This window comes from Mastigoproctus giganteus, chromosome 3, assembly GCF_048544385.1.
Source record: "Mastigoproctus giganteus isolate SK-2022 chromosome 3, ASM4854438v1, whole genome shotgun sequence".
In the NCBI taxonomy this organism is placed as follows: Eukaryota; Metazoa; Arthropoda; class Arachnida; order Uropygi; family Thelyphonidae; genus Mastigoproctus; species Mastigoproctus giganteus.
In genome coordinates, this window is record NC_143577.1 from 23,648,294 (window position 1) to 23,666,614 (window position 18,321).

Here is an 18,321-nt window from a genome sequence, read left to right on the forward strand (position 1 = left end):
AGTAAAAAATCGGATAAATCATCAATTGTGATGAATCATCACTTAGCTTAATAATGGCAATAGTTTAATTACTGCAGAATTTGGTTAGGTAAAAAATACGTTTCAATTGTTCCATAATATTTTTTTCTTGTTAATCGCTTGTGCCCCGTGGGGAGCTCCCATGTACTCCTGGTTGAATAATGTTGCTTTAGAGAATATAAAATGGATTTTTTGAAGTTCACTTTAAAATTTAAGATATACAAATGCTTTACATCTATAAAAAATTAAATGGACAGAAACTAAAACTTGTTTTAGTTTGTAGGTGATATAAATGTTTTTTGCTTTTAGCCAGCAGGTGGTTGATAGTTGGAACAAACTTCCATCTGTTGTAGTGGAGGTCAACAACTTAAATAAGTACAAGGCAGAACTAGACAAATTGGAGTGAATGGATGGGTGAAATGGGAAGGGTTTTTTTTTTTTTTGGCTGCTGCTATATAAGCTTGCTTTCTTGCATCATATGCCTCTACTAATGTTAATGATATATAAACTTCTGAATTATTTTTTGTTATGTATCTGATATAATAATTGAAGAAACTTATTTCAGGCTTCTTCACCAAGTGAAAATGAATAAACTAGTTGTAGGCAGAATTATAGCCTCTTCCCAGCACACAGTTTTTGCCCTTCAAAACATATTTTTGAACATACAGCAGTGGATAAACAAATCACATTATATTTACCTAACCAAACTTGGAAAATGTAAATAAATTGCTAAAATAATATGTAAAACATGATTTTCAAAATCACCTAAATTGGTGGATCTTGACCTTTTTTTGCTGCAACACACACACACACACACACACACACACACACACACACACACACACACACACACACACACACACACACACACACCAGGCCATTCTGACATACCACATACTATAATTTTATGAACTTATGAAAAATAAGGTAACATATTTAAATCATTACTTTTGGACTTTTTCCAAATTTTTGTAGTTCAGTATTGAGAACCATTGATCTGAATGATATCACAGGTTCACAACAGCTTTTAGTTGCAATTGTATAATTAATTATTACATTTAAATTCAAATAAGTGAATCCAGTTCAGTTTGTTTTCTAGAAGCAATTGATAAATATTTTAATACAAGTTCTGTATTAAGTTACTTATCATTTATATAGAAAACATAATTTATAACAAACAAGTTTTAAGAGAGCCATTTCTAAAGCTTAATTATCTCCGAATACTGTATTTAATAACAGTTTTCAGAAACATAAAATGTAAAGGAAAGTCAGAAGTGGGAGGAAAATAGCTTTCACTTCACTTTAAATTATGACTGTTATTTGCATGGACTTTCTCTAAAAATAATATAATGCAGTCAACACTTTATTCCTATTCAGAAATGAATGGGAATAAAGTTTTGGACCTTGGATAACTGCTAGAATATTTAACCGATTACCATGTATAATGAATTTGAAAACTTAGAAAGTCTTAGGAAAAAAACTTCTTAAAAATCAAACTCTGTTGAAATGGGCAAAGAAAATATCAATTGTTTGTGTTATTTTCTAAGTTGTGGCAAAATTTGACCTCTGTAGTACTGTTGATGGGTGATAATTTTCTCACTATTTTGTAAGGCAACAAAATAGTGAGAAATTTTATTCTTGATGTCTTCAAGGGTTGCAGTTTCCACCTAGCCTGACTGTGGGGGATGCAGGTTCTTATTATAAGTTTGATTTTTACTATAAGTGATCCACTTCCATCATGTAACTGCATTTTTAAAGATGCAGTTATACTGCGTCAGGTATTGTGTCATCATACAAATTTTTTTTTATATTTGTAAAATCAATATTCTGTTATATAACATAAAAGACTGATGATATATTAAGGATTCCTTATGTGTGGGCGCCTCCGTAGCCAGGTGGGAAGGAGCAACAGTGTGTAGCACACGCTTCTTGATTAGACCGGGGTTCGAGCCTGTCACCACCAAATACGGAGGATGTGGAAAGGTCAGGGAATGACCACCGCATATCCCGGAGCAAAATGGCCTTAGTTGCTAATGCTCCTAAAAAAAAAAAAAAAAAAAACCAAACCAAACCTTATGTGCTGTGATGTAACAACTAGATCATAAGTATAGAGTAGTTCAATTTTTCGGAGCAATATGGCCTTAGTTGCTAATGCTCCTAAAAACCAAATAACAAACAAACAAACAGCTTAATTTTCAGCACTCACCTCATAATAATCCGTTTGGGTTGATGAAACTTATAACAGATACATAGTAGTTATAAAACTTTTAAATTCCGATTAGTAGCCATTTATAACTTACTGTAATTATGAATTTTTAAAAATTTACAAAATTATGAGCTTTAAAATGTGCTAAAATTTTTGCCTAAGAAAGGAAAATGCATATTCCATTCTATAGTTGTCTTATTAAATTCATGTATTAAAAATTAAAACGAGATTAAAAATTAAGCTATGCTATACTTATGATCTAGATAACATAAAAGATTGTGCATAGTATTGTTATGTATCAGGTACTGATGCTTATTTTTTATTGAGAAATACAATATTATTGGGTGTGTGTCGTAATTTCTGTCCGCTTAATCACCTGTTAATTTTTTTTATAGAACTCAATAAACAGTTAGCTGCTGTCTTGATATTTAAATATTGTATTGTGTTAGAAATACTGCTGTTGCAAAGACTTTTAAATACATCTGTAATATAGTTATAACATCGGTAACACCACTAACACACTGCTGAAGCCAACCGGGCTAGCCGAGTGGGTAAAGTACCTGCCCGGCAACCCAAAGGTTGCGGGTTCGATTCCCGCCTCGGGCTTGGATCAAAGTACTGCAAAAACCTTGGGAGGTGCAGTATGGCCACAGAAGCCGATGCGCCAACAACTACCAAATCAAAAAAAAAAAAAAACACTGCTGATATAACCTCGTTATTGTTATGGAAATGTTTTTGTACAGTGTGTTGCATAAAGTGATTAACCAGAAATCTGAAGGTGCTGAATTAGGGTTGTGTACATGGGAGGATGCTGAGTATTCCCTTCAATTTGTTTCAACTAATCTGCTGAATTGTGTAGTTTATGTGGTCATGCAAGATGACGACTCTATCATCAGGAATTTGAGGAAGTCAATGTGTTTGGTCATTAACAGTGTGGCATGTTCTGCAAAATTTATCATAGATTTTTTTCCTTCTCCAGAACATTGTGTACAGGATGAAAAATGACCAGTCATCCACAAATCAGTCACTGTATATCACTTTTCCAGCAAGTGTTTGAATTTTTGTTCACTGAGGATTCAGGATTTGTACTTTGATTTAACAGAGGATAGCTAGATCTTGCCTGTTGTAACAATTTGCTCCAGAAAAATCTCTTCTGCCACTGTTGTGTACCAAAAAACACCATTTGCACTTTTTTTACTGCTAACGTTTTTGGAACTCACTTTCTTTACACATTAGGGAACTGCAGTTCCTGATAGATGATATCCCAAACTGTACTACAAGAAGTTGTGCTATTCAAGTTTTTTTGTTTTTTTTTTTATTTATTAGACAACAATTCTCTCTAATGCTGCACGCAGCCTATCTACATTAACAGTGGTGACTGCTGGTCATTGGCTTAATGGTGGTTCTTTGACCTGTGAGTTGATTCTCCCTCCTCTAACCCTGATGTTGTTATTTGGTTTTTAGGAGCATTAGCAACTAAGGCCATATTGCTCTGGGTATCAGGGAATGCGGTGGTCATTCCCTGACCTTTCCGCATCCTCCGTATTTGGTGGCTCATAGGCTCGAACCCCGGTCTAATCAAGAAGCGTGTGCTACGCACTGCTGCTTCTGCCCACCTGGCTACGGAGGTGCCTTCTAACCCTGAGTTAGGAGCACAGAGTCAATTAGATCCCAGACAATATTTCAGAAATTTGTTTTTTTCGTCTACTCATCCGTGCAGCTGAAACTCCTAAAAGGCTGTTTTTGAAAATGTTTTCTTTGATTTCTCCACTGAAAATTCCTGAAATTTGTTAATTATCACACAATTAGGAAATAATTCATGAAGTTAAACCTAATTATATGCATGTGTTGACTGGCATCTCTCACTTACATTATTGATAGCAAGCTGGCATTACTGCCATGCACTTTCCTCGAATTGCAACACTCTCTGGCTTTGTCACATGCAGTTATGTAATCTTTGTAAAAGACTTAATTTTATTAAAAGGTTCATTTTAAAAAATGCATTAGTCAGTTATTATTAAAATTAGTCAAATTTTAATGTTTTTGAAATCTTTCAGAAATATTTCATAAGCCTTCAGACTTCTCTAAGGATCAAAACAGAGTTGGTATATTTAGAGAAGTGGAGGGTAAGTCTTTTTGAATATGCTTTTAAAGAGTATAGATATATCTAAATTATTTTTTTCTTAATAAATGAGCAGGAAAGGATAGGGAGAAAAAGAGTATGGAACAGCTGTACTTAAAACATTGCTTATACAACTAAAATTGCTCACTGGATTGCTTTTGAAAACAAATTTTATTTTTTTGAGGGTTATATGAGGAAAGAAAATATTTTGATTTTTGTAGTTACTATACATATTTAATGGAAGTTCCTTGTCCTTATTATCGACTTCTTTTTTTCAGTATTTGCTAGTTTTTATACTGGGAACTTTAAACAGGTTTCAAGATTAACCTTAGTTAATCAGCTTCAACACCTTTCCTTAGTGAATGGAATTTTGGGGAGGGAAGTGAAAAATTATGTAAAGCACTTTTTTCCAGCCAATTTTCTTAACCTTTAAAATTTTAATATTTACTGTGTTATCAACTAGACTGTCAAAAAATGCACACATAACACACAGTATTTTCTTTTTAAAAATATAATTTAAACAAAAACTGGTTATAAAGGGGTTAAAATAATTTTCTGAAAGCATTTGCTAGGGTTGATGATTGTGATGCTGATCATATGGATTCTGATTTTCCGACAACAAAATGAAAGCAGCTGTTTGGGTTTTGTTTTTCGGGGAAACAAAAGCTAACAAACAGCTGCTTGTTTGAAATGTTGAACCATGTTGAAATATTTTATTCTTTTCACTGTTTAATCATGCCCAAGAGGAAAAGTACTCAGTCTTCTTTTTAAGACAGTGGGTAAGAGGAAAAGATGACTTTACAATAGACAAATACGTGATATTTTGTTAGGTTTGTTTAAAAGAAGTGAGCTGTGTTAAAAAATTAAACTGAATTTAATTTAATCATTCTCCTTTGAAAATAAAGGAGAATGAAGACATTTTCCCCTTTATTTTGAAAATAAAGGGGAAAATATTTTGGTTTATGTTAATGTTGGTTTTTGAAAGTTTATCATATAGCTTTCGATTGAAAATTTTCCTTTAAATTTTGTTATTAAGTAAAATATGCATCAAAGCAACAGCTTGTAACAATACCATTTTCAAAAACCAATCCATTGTGTGTAGTACATGCTTTTTTTTGTTTAGCATGCAAGGTAACAATGGATGCAAAGGCTTCATAAACTCTTTATAAACTCCCAAATTCAGTAGTTTTTTTTTTGGGAGTTTATAAGGCAGCTCCAATCTCACACTTGAGCAGTCATCTATGTTTGACCAAAACTTATACTTTGGCATGACCAGTATGTTAAAGGAATTCAGTCATTCATTTCAACAATGAATACAATCATTAAATATATCTAGCAAGCTTGAATTACAGCCCACTCAAGCACTTATGCCACTGCACTTTTGCACTTGACATCTGGGAAAGGTGCTGTAGCAATTATCATTTTTGAAAAACAGTTCTGTGCGAGTAATGCAAACTTTTTTTTTTCAGTGTGCAAAGTGCTGTTATTTTCTGTTTGACACCAGTTTTGCAATTTCTAATGCAGTTGCCAATAGAAGAATTCCCATGAAATTTGTTTAGTGGATGCAATATATACTGAAGAAAGAATGCATTAACTGGCTTTGCATTAGTAACACCTGTTTAATACCTTGTGGGGCCACCTTTTGCCCATAATACAGCCAACACAAGTCTTAGCGTGTCCTCTGGTAGTGCTAGTCACACATTACACAATGTGTCCAGCAATGACCACACATTGTCAGGTGGATGGTTGTAGCATCAAATGCCCTTTTCCAGTAAGTCCTCAATGGGTTGGATTGGGCAAGCTGGGCAGCTAAGGGAGGAAGGAGAATTCATTGTCATGTTCCTGAATCCAGTTAGCAACCTGACAGACCTTGTGGTATGCCATGTGGTCTTGTTGATAAGTGCCAGAATTGTTTGGACACACTGTCATCGTGAAGGGATATACTTGGTCAGCAATGATAGAAAGGTTAAGTTTGTTAAGTATTCCCATTGAGCCATTGATTATTGATCAGAGGACCTAGGTCTTGCCACGGAAACATTCCCGAAACCATAGCTTCACTGCCTCCAGCCTGTTGAACACCAACAGTTCATCCAGATGCATGGCCTCATGTTGCTTTCTCCAAATGCAGATACACCCATTAAAATGGTAGATTTGGAAGTGGGTGTATCTGCATTGGATACCCAGTGAGCATAGATACCCACGACAGCTGTTAACTGCCACAGCCTATACAAGCTATGTCTGGCAGATAGTCCATGTGGATATTGGTCTTGCTGTTCCTATGTTGTACTGGGTGGTTAGCTGAGTAATTGTGCTTTTGTGAAATGACACACGTGATGCTTACCTCGGGCATCAACTACACATGGCTGTCCCACGTGTGATCTTTGGCTGGTTGTTTCGTTGCTGTTGAGTCAGTCACGGTAGATGCATAAGACAGAAGAATAAGAGCACTTAACCATGTTGGCTGTTGTCGAGATATGGGCACCTGCACATCTTACCTAATCATTAAAATGCACTATACTTTCACTGTTTATTGCTGTTTGGTTCATCATCATCAGCCATTTTCAATCCACTGCATGATGAAGGCCTCTCCAGTAACTTTCCAGTTCCTTCTGTTTTGTGCAATGGCCATCCATTTACTACCCACAAACTCATGAATTTCATCTGTCCATCTCTGTCTTCCAGGTTTTCTTCTAGCTCCTATTGGGTACCATTCTGTTATTTTCTTAGTCCATCTGTCATCATGGCTTCGAGCTATGTGGCCTGCCCAAAGAACCATTTTAGTTCTTTAGTTTTGATAAGAATGTCCTTTACTTGAGTTTGCTGCCTAATCCATGTTTCTTTTCTTATCTAACAGTCTGATTTCCGATATAATTTGTTCCATTCTTTGCTGTGTCATTCTCAGCTTCTCTTCCATTCTTTTGGTGAGTGCCCAAGTTTCACTTCCATGTCATGGTGGGGAGTGTACGTTGGTTCATTATTTTATGTTTCAGACAAATTGGGATATTGCTCCTCAGTATGTGACTATATTTCCTGAATGCTATCCATCCAAAATTTATTCTTCTCTTGACTGCCAGCCATTTATCATTATTACAGCCAGTGACTTGTCCCAAATAAGTATATGACTCCACCTTTTCAATTACTGCTCCTTCAATCATTATTTCCCTTTCTGTGGCATACTTGTTCATCATTACTTTTTGTTTTAGTCATATTCGTATGTTTGGTTATAAGAATCAATTTCAAACACCTTTGTGATAATTTTCTAAAGCACATTTCTGGGGGTCATTACCATAAAACAATTTGCAGTTTCCGGTTTATTGGGCCTTTCTGTTAGTGCAATTTATTATAAACAGGTAGTAAACTCAATCTTATTGCATTTGTGATAATACCGATAGCTGGAATTCAGTGGGTTTTTATTATGATGAAATGTTTCCCCCTTCACTGAAATCTTCAAATATTTAAAAAACAAATTTTCAGAATCTTCTCTTGATTCCTATTTTTTTTTAGGAATCAAGAGAAGCAAATAAAAATAAAAACTCGACACCGATTAATTATACGAAGCTGCCTATTAAGGAAATTTTTCACTTAATTAAACTATTAGTTGAGGCTAACTACATCACCTTTCGAGACAAGGTGTACAAACAAATTTTTGGATTACCAATGGGTTTGAGCCTGAGTGGCTTAATGTCAGAGATCTCTCAACGATTGAGCAGATACATTTGACACCTTTTCGTCCCCGTATCACATACTATGGGAGGTATTTAGACGATGTTCTAGTTATTACCGATAGTAGTACTATCCAAGACATTTTACATTCGTTTAATAATATTCATTCTAGACTCAAATTTACATTGGAAAGGGAAGATACGGATACAAAATCATTAAACTTTCTAAATTTCACGCTTACCCGGGACTCGAACAAAATACAATTTAGCATCTATCGAAAACCCACAAACACCGGTATGCTTCTACATTATAATAGCTACCACCCGTTCACCTACAAAAGATCGATTATCTTTAATCAATTTCTAAATGCCTATAAATATTCAACGACGGATTCTGCTTTGGACTCAGAAATACAAATATTAACTAGCAGATTCTTGAACAGGGGTTATCCCATTAACACAATAAATCGAATTAGGGTACAAGCTAAGGATAGGATACAAAATACTGCACCAATCAACAATAGTAATATCAAAAAATACTTTATTTCTGTCCCATACGTTGAACAGTGGCACAAACAGCTTAACAGATTCTTTAAAGATACCGAATTTAAAATTATAGCTAGGCCTATACGGAAGTTACACACTATACTGAACAATCGCTCGGTTCTTTCCGCGTTCGCAACACAAATTAATGATCTAGTATACAACATTTCTTGCGGTGATTGCGACTCGTCTTATCAGAGTTCGACGCGGTTTTCTCTTAATATTCGTGTAAGTCAACACGAAGCCTCAGTTCGTGCTTCTCGTTCAGCAGCGTCAGAATTAGCCGTTCATGCCATTAACGAAAAACATACTTTTTTATTTAACGAGGCCAAAATACTTAACGTTCAACGTAATTATACGCGACTATTAATTGCAGAAACCATTGAAATTAAATTACACGAGAATTCTGTTAATGTTCGGCGGCCATATTTGATCTCCGATGCGTGGACCTTTACGCGCATGCGCGAAGACACATAATCACTATTTAAGTTGCAGGTTTAGCCTGATTCGGTGATTTTCATTCCTGTGATCACGACAGTCGGTCGAAAAGCATTGTCAGCTTCAGGAAGGAAGATCGTTTTGAATATTTTCGTTATTCTTTTAATTGCATTAATTTGAATTTTAATTGTTTTGAATTGATTTTGAATTGTGTTAAATTGATTATTTAATTATTTATATTTTACTTTAATTATTTATATTTTACTTTAATGGACCGGTAAGTTGTCGATTTTTTCGTTTTTTCCGTTTTAATTTCTGGAGGGTATCATACGGAAGTGTTCCACGTACTATATTGAGGTAAACTCCTCTTATTAATTTACTAATTTAGAAAACTTTGTAAACTTGTTACTTCATATCTCACTTGCACATATCATGTTAGTTGCAATTTGTACGTGCCATATTCTTTGTTATTGATTGCTTATCTTTTTACTTTTTTTTTAAATTTTACAACCCCAAAAAATATCAGTGAACTAATATCAATTAGTTAGTATGTATATATAACAGTATTAATTAAGCTATCTTTGTAAGCGTAAATGTAATTTTATTTTGCTAACCTATGGAAAATATTCTTCTGATTTTCACATATCATTTAACTTTGTTAATTAGTAAGGTAATGAAGTGTAAATTTGTGCTTTATATCTTTACTTTTATAGCCCTGTGGACAATATTACTCTTATTTTCACTTATTAGAATAGCCGCTTAAAAGAATTAAAATTTAATTTGCAAACGTGTTTACAATGAGCAGCACTTAATAAACATATCATATAGTGAACAGTATTTTATTATGGAGAGTCCATCATAAAGTGATTTGATCATACATGAATCAATCATAAAGCGGGGTCCACTGTATGTAGGTGGTAGGCCATAAATTATGTAAATATTCACTAAATTTCACTTATCTTTAGAATTACAAACTATACCTAAAGCAGTGTATCTAAAACGATTGATACAACAAAATATTAATATCAGTTTTTCTATGTTGAAATGAGATTGTAAAGAAATTAATTACTTAGCCCAAGTAAAATATGTAGACTTTTAATATCCTATTTATTCATGAACTCACTGTTAACTTTCTAGATGGCAACTAATAAAATAAACTATTGCTAATATATTAAAATTTTTTGTTTCTTACTTTTTCCCTGTGTTATTGATAATTATTTTTCCTTATGAACATAAACTGCTAACAAAAAAAAAATTTCACTCTCTCAAGTTTAATGGCCTTTTCTTCTCTTTCTTTTGATTTACAGATTTCTTTTTGTCAGTCAACAGAATGCTTCAGACATCAGCTAATAGTATATAAGATGCTAAATGTTCTAAAGTTCTTTATAAATGGATAAAGTAATTGTTTGGTAATTTAATAAATGTTTTTTTTTTTTTTTTTAAATCATTTTTTAGGTGATTTTGTACTACGACCTACAACCACACCAGTTCCAGATGTAAACATAACACCCCTCAATAATCGCTTGACAGAACTGGATGTTAACATACACAATGATGGAAGAGAACTTCTTCATCAACAGGGACAAGCATATAAAATAATTAATTATTAACTTTTTTCTTTTGCTATCTTGTTACTTATATCAGTAATCTAACCTTTAAATTTCTTATTTAGTTTCTTGTGCCAGAAACACTGAAAAAGTTAGATTATTTGAAATAGTACATATATTGAGTAGGTGTAAATGCAACATTTATCTACACTGCTGGAGAAAGTGATTAAAATGTTAAAGAATTTCACACATTTTGTGGCCAATGTGCACATTAATGAAGTAGTATTAAAGATATCAATTTTCAGAACAGCTAGATTCTAAATAGCCAATTATAAAAAAAATTATTTTATACCTTTAGTTTGTTTTTTTTCTGAAAAAAAAAAAACAACCACCTAATAACCGGTAATAATATTAGTACATGTGTTCTCTTTCAGTACATTCTCATTTTTAAATCTGATTCTGTCTACTTGTACGATGCAGACAGGTCACTGTAATTTCCATTTTCATAATGCTTATTTTGCAGTTACATCTGTTTCTTTGTTTATTACTGCATCTTATAGTTTCATTGCCATGAGGTAGCAATGTTTACAGCCTTACTTTTGCGTTTTTTGGGGAATAGTTTCATAGAAACAATGACTTTGTTTTATTCCTTCATGATAAGTATAATTCCTCTGGCACTGTATAAATCTCAATCTGTCAAGCTAATTTTTACAAGGAATCAGAAATTATTTGTGTGCATCCACATGTTTTCAATATATTCATTGACTCACCCAGTCACTGACTTTTGCTATGGTAACAGTGTTTTCAAAGGTGTAGGTCTATTTTCAAATCAAACAACACTGTTTCAAGTCCTACTATTCTGTTAAAAAACAGAATAGTAGTTAGGACTTAAAATTTCTTCTATCGTTGTTTTACCTACTCACATTTGGAATATGGATGATGCATTTTAAATGATTCTTATATACAAGAATAAACTTGTGTCCTAGCAATGCGAATTCATTTCTAAAGGTAGCAGTAGTTTTACCACTCCACCTTTCTATGGAACTGAGCCTTCTGTTAATATGGAGTACAGATTCAAACAGATCAAAATGTATTCAAAAGGAGCATTCTGATAAGTTTTCTTTTCAGCTCATACATTCTGTTCCTGTTGAGTGTTTATCTGTAAATGATAATAGAACATGATACTTCTGCCATTTTATACACAAAATATGTTATTTGTCTTCAGACATCTGTAATTCATATCATTCTTCCTGTCAACCTTTGCATAATGAAGTATTTCACTTAATTTTGTCTATTTTATTATTTTTACAATTAACATTACATTAGTTGATAATATAATTAAATTATGCACAGTCACCAGCTAGAGTTAGATAATGTGCACATTCAGCAGCCAGTGAGTGTGTGTGTGTGTGTGAAATTTTGCATTTACCCACACTGATTTTATGCACATTTTACATCTGCTTTGTTATTTTGTTATGATATATATACACCATAACAAAAACTGGACTCCAGACTACTTGGAGTACTTTGTTATTTGATTAATTGTTTAAACTTTTTTATAACCTCTTTTTTGATGATGGATATTGTATAAATCCGTTATTATTTAGGTTAAGTTATTCATAAATTATAGTTTAAGTTTTTGTGGTTAATCTTTGTGCTGATATAGCACAGTAATTATTTCTGATATTAAAAATGATTTTACTCAATAATTTTGCAATGAAATGTTTCAAGATCTGTTATTCAAAGATGATTTCCAGAAAAAGACAAAAAAAAAAAAAAAAAAAAAAAAAGACTTATTTTTTAGTCTAATTTGACACAAACAGCAAACTAAGTTTGCTATAAAATGCATTGATTTCATATTCAAAGCATGTCACCATACATTAATTTGGTATTCCATACATCGAATAAAAAGCAGTTTACAAAGTAGAAGTACACTTACTGGCCAAAATATTAGAAACCTTTTGCAGTGACATCAACATATAAATACTGTTATTTCCAGGGGCTTCTTAGTCAATCCTGTCATGAGCAAGACGTGATTTTTTGATTTACAGAAAGGCTATTTTTGCAGCACATTTAGCAAGAGCCCGCAATTGAGAAAACAAAGGAAACCACTGGTATCGAAAGCAACCATCTCAAAAGCATACAATGAGTGGAAGATGAAAGGAGAATGTAGCTCTAAAAGGAAGAAATGCAGCAGAAAGTCAATACTCCAAGAATGAGACCACAGGAATTTAAAGTGAATTGTTCATCAGAATAGGTTCAGTGTGAAGCAAATGACTGAAAAATTCAATTTAGGCAAAGAAACTGATTTCCAACTGAACTGACATGAGTTAAAATCTGATGTTGTGTGCTATTATGAATAAAAAATTATGTAAAAAATTGATTCGATTTGAGTGGTGCCACAACCGCCAGTGACAGCTGAAAAAGATCATGTTATCTGAGGAATCTTGATTTACACTTTTTTCCCCACCAATGTCAGGGTAAGAGCTGGAAGTGGTATAGGATATGTTCCTTAATATATATATATATATATATATATATGATCCTTAAACCAGAATATATTCTTGGTTTAAGGAACGTACCCAAAATTTTCAACATCTAGCCTAGCTGCTTAATTCTATAGATTTGAATCCAATTGAGAATATCTGGGATGTGCTGAAAAGGGCAGTTTTGCTTCACAGTTCTCTACCAACCATATACAGCAGATCTCCTGATGGAATAATAGTCAAATCTCAAGGTAGACTACCTCAGACACCTAGTGCGGTCCATGTCATGACGTGTACAGGCAGTAATTTGGGCAAAAGGTAGCCCCTACTGAATAAGTTTCTAATATTTTGGCCTGTAACTATGCATACGCTAAATTGGTTTGAATTTTATCTTAAACTTTTGATACCATTTAACATCTTTCATTGTAAAAATATTTCATTATTGGGTTGTCAGGACTATTAGTGATGAGATGCCAATAGGCACTGAAACAGCCATTTGGGTAATGGTGTGTTTTTGCCACTCATACCATCTGTTTACTTAAGAGTGATAATTGCAAAAGAATAACTGGAACCTATTTTTTTTTTTTTTTTTTTTTTTTTTTTTTAGTATATCAACATCATGGGCCATACTGTATGTTGATGGGGGAACTCACCTCTCCAAAATCAGCTAACTACAACCCCAACCAGAAACCTTTAGAAATTCCCCCATTTTTTGATGGGACTTAAACCCAGACCTCTCCAAACAATCAAAAATGGTGGAACCACTATTTTCATGCAGAGTAATAATTGTAATTTCAAAATATTGGTATCAAAACTTCTCTGCACCCTTTGATTAGGTTTTATTGAAGAAAAACTAGTCTGGTATTTGTCTTTTAGATTACTGAATTTTGTCAATTTTTGAGTTTGTGATCTAAACATATGAAGAACTAATGTTTTTCTCTTTGTGAAATATAAAGTGTAAATGGCAGTTCTATGCTTTAATTACATGAACTGCTTCAAAATGCTGCCCTGGCAGCATTGCAGTTAAACCAAATATGAAACAGTTACTGCCTCTCAAATTTTTAAACAATGACAAAAATTCACACATCTGCAAAATGAGTATTACGTGGAAATGTTAATAAAATTAAGTTGTAACTTACCTGACAAAAAATGAACCCTAAATTGCCACTACCATCAGTTATTTTTGTTAGCAGTTATCTGTATAAAAAGGTAAAGTGCAGCCATTACCAACCCACTGCAGGATGGAAGCCTCCTCAACAATTCATGCTGAAGGAAATGGACCATAATTTGCCACGCTGGTCCATTGTGGGTTGGCAGATCAACCGTATTCAGCAGTCAGGGGCTTGAACCCCGATCTACTCAAAGGGCGTGTGCTACTGCACTCCCGCTCCTGACCACTTGGCTACGGAGGCCTACCGCTCTGCTCAATTTAGCTAGGTAAGGGGTCACCCCCTTACCTACCTGCCCCGGACCACTGGGAGGTATGAGCAGCAACGGAAACTTTCAGTTCTAGGAAGACTAACTCCTGTCTCGCACAAGGCACTTACTAATCTATAGACAATCCTAATACCCGTGTCGCCTCTGGGGCAGTAGATAGGGATAGAGGGTATCTCATTGATCTATTCATGCAAGTCACTAATTAGATGACGAGGCATTTGGCTTTTTTTTTTTTTTTCCAGATTTGTCATGTTGTGTACATGAAAACAAGAGGAGACGGCCGCAGCCGGTTGTCTCCTCTTGTGCATAGAGGTACTTCTATTATACATCTGCCAACAACCATAAGTTCCCTGAAGTGCCCTAACAGAGATTACTTTGATATCATTTTTATTTAAACCAAGAGTCAGTAAAAGTTCTGCTGAAGACCGACTCCAGATCCCCCTATAAGATAGGGTGATCGTGGAGACCAGTGTATAGTTGCCTATCTGCTGTTTTAAATCCATGTTTAAATTGTATTTCTTCTTTTTAAGATTGAGAGAGGCCTCAAGCCAGTCTCCCGCTCCAACAACCTAGGCATCTAATATGTTTCGGTTCCTTTAGTGCAAATGCGATCCGGCTTTCTAATTCCCTCCGAAGTGAACCTAGGCTCGACCCAAGTCCTCCATCCTCTCTGGGTCAGCCTATCGTTGACGATGTTAACAATAGCATCATGTCGTATTACCCGCTTGTCATGGGACCGATGACACCGGAGCAAAACGTGGGCCAGAGATTCTGCTGCTAGGCAGCCTCCTCTACATTTCTGATCCGAAGATCGACCTCTTGATATTCTGGTGAGGGTAGGAAGAGCATTAATTCAGGGCCTGACTAGCTCGAGATATTCTTGGCCAGACAGGAATCTGGTCCCATCTCCGACCCAGCACTGCTGGCCCGAGACAAGGGAGGAATCCTGAAGAGCCCACTGAACTGTGGAGGAGGGTTTTCCATCTCTGCAGAGACATATTTGTTTTTAATTTCTCTGTTACCGTCCTTACATAATTTGCCGGCCTTATTGCACTCTCTCTTAAAGATCATATTACTAGTAAGTTTTGCAACCAAATTAGACTTGGATAATTTCGGTTTCTCCATTCTAATCTTCTTCAAGATGGGGATGCTCCAGCAGAGAGAGAGATGGAACACCAAGACCTCCATCTTGGATCCTGGCATAAAAGTATGGAGTTGGTGTATCCTTAGGGAGGTTGAGCCATGTTTTCATAGCTAGTATAATCTTTGTCCAGTGAATTGAGCCTCCCAGCAGTGATTCGTCCTAAAATAAGTCTGTGATAAAATCGAGGAATTAAAAACGTTTTTAAAACAATCTCTGCTGCGGTTTTAGTGGGGCTTTTTTCAGCCTGCTCAATTCACTGTCTAAATCAACCTCTACCTCTCACACAAAACTCCACACCAAGGTAGTTCCATCGATCTTGAGAAGTTTTTGCTGGAAGAATCTCATCCCCCATCAAAAATTTGGTTGGTTCAAATTTGATCTTCTTATCTTTCCCAGAAGCAATCATCGACAAGGTCCGTGATTTGTTCACGTTAATTTCTAGACCCCTTTTCAATAGATAACTCCTGACATTATCAAATAATGATTCCTAGACCTCCCTTGGTAGAAGCAACTAAAACGAGGTCATCAGCAAAAGCCAGAACGTTGACAATAGTATTCTCGATTCTAAAGCTGATATGCTTTGGAAGATTTTTGAGAAGTAGATCAATTACCAGGTTAAATAGCAGGGGGGATAATGGATCCCCCCGTCTTACTCCTCCAGTTGGAACTACCTGCTGGCTTCTGCCGAGAAACCTCATAGTGGTTGATGCACCTTCATAAAAGTTAACTAGGTATTTGGCGAATGTTAATGGGAGGCCATGACAATAGGCAGCTTCAATTAGTGCAAAATGGTTGACTGTGTCAAAGGCCTTCAGATCTATGGTTGCTATATGTAGATTTTTCAGCTTTGAGCGTGATTCTCCAAGCAAGCATGCTCTCAGCTGTCCCATCTACAGGCAGAAATGCTTTTTGTCTGTCGTCAATTGTTATTAGACTATTTAGCCTCTTGACTAAAATCTTGTGATAGGTTCTAATAACGACAGATGACATTGAAATAGGTCTAAATTCTTTTGGACTATTGGGGTGTTTCACTTTAGGTATAAAAATTGTAATAGCCTCATACAGCAAGGGAGGCAGTTTGTCTGTGTATAACAAAATGTGGAACAAGTCTCTTGTAATTGGAATATTTCTCAGCTGCATTGATGTAAGAGCATTTGGACCTGGTGAAGTGTTCATATTTCGTAGACTGTCCTTTATTTCATGTAAAGTAATTGGAGAATATAAGCTGATAGCTGTATCCCAGTTAGGGATCTCATCATGAACAAAGCTTCAGAGCCACAACGAGGTGCTTCATCGGGACTGAACAGTTTCTTCCAAAAGGGAAAAAAGTAATTTACAGAAATATTGACATCTTCACAGGATATGTCATCTAGAATTTGTTGAGCACATCTCTTCCTATTTTTCTAGTAGAGTTGTGTTTTAGCATACTCATTTTCTTTTAGCCCTCTTGCTCAATTCCTTGTCTGTTGAAGCATCCTTTCTACCCTGGTTTAAATTCCACCTGACTGTAACATCAGATCCCAATAGTATGGATTTTAAGTATTGATTCAATTTGTCCAGGAAACCATCTAAAGCCTCAGATAAAGGATTTTAATGTACGATGGTTGTAGAAAGTCATAGTTACTCCTGCCGTTTACTTGCGCTTGATTGAATTTCTTCACTTTGACATTCAGAGCACTGGGCAGAAATCACATTGCGTCAACACCATCGCAATGCTTTGTTTTAATTAGACAGTCAGATTCCCCTGGTCCGTGCCAGTTCTGAGTTGGCTGTTAGTTGCTGGTAGAAACAGCCATGCCAGGCGAGCCACCCGGCATGCCGCGCAGCTGAGACATTCCATGAGAAGACCCAGACACTGGTCCGCTTAACCAGTCCATCACTGGATAGTTTCGCCCAGTCCCGGTGCAGTGCCATACCCGCTTCGGATCCCAGCCTGACCGGCCCAGTCCTCAGAGCCAATCCTTGTCCCGAGGTTATGGATCTTGCCGACTTCCCTTACGTACATTATTCTATCGACTAGAGGCTGTTCACCTTGGAGATCTGCTGCGGATATCTGTATAGTACTCTATAAATAATCTGTAATCTCCAAGTATCGTTTGGGACAGTTTTAGTGTTGTCCATAATGGTGTGAGATCCAGCAATATGAACTCAGTTATTCAAACTGTTTAGTGAAATATTGGCCATTCAGCTTCTGGAAAACAAAGAATTACCATCCTCACCAATTACAAGTAGGCAGCACCACCACTGTTTAGGGAAATTAATGCCCTAATAAAATACTTTTATATAAATACAACAGATTTGGATGATTATAAAGAAAGTTGGTGGTGGGCCTTCTGTGAAGTAACCATGTTAGACTTGTGGTATTGGTTTATCAATTGCTTATATTGTTTTCAAGGTGAAATTTTTATTGTATTGAATAATACAAAAAGAATATAGTTATCACTTTTATGTGGATACATTTTACAATATGATATACAATAAATTTCAGTAGAGAAATGAAATAATTTTTTCTTCCCCAACCCCATTTTTTGGGTTACTATAATATGGTCATCTGTAATCCAGAAAGGATAAATTCCTAAAGTTACAGACTGCAGTTCTGTAAATTGCAGCATCTACATGGAGATTGAATCAAAGTGTTTAAGGCTTTAAAAGGGTGGAGTAAAGTAAATGTTGATTTTTACCTCTTTCTCGGACCTCTCACACACAAAATTTAAAAAG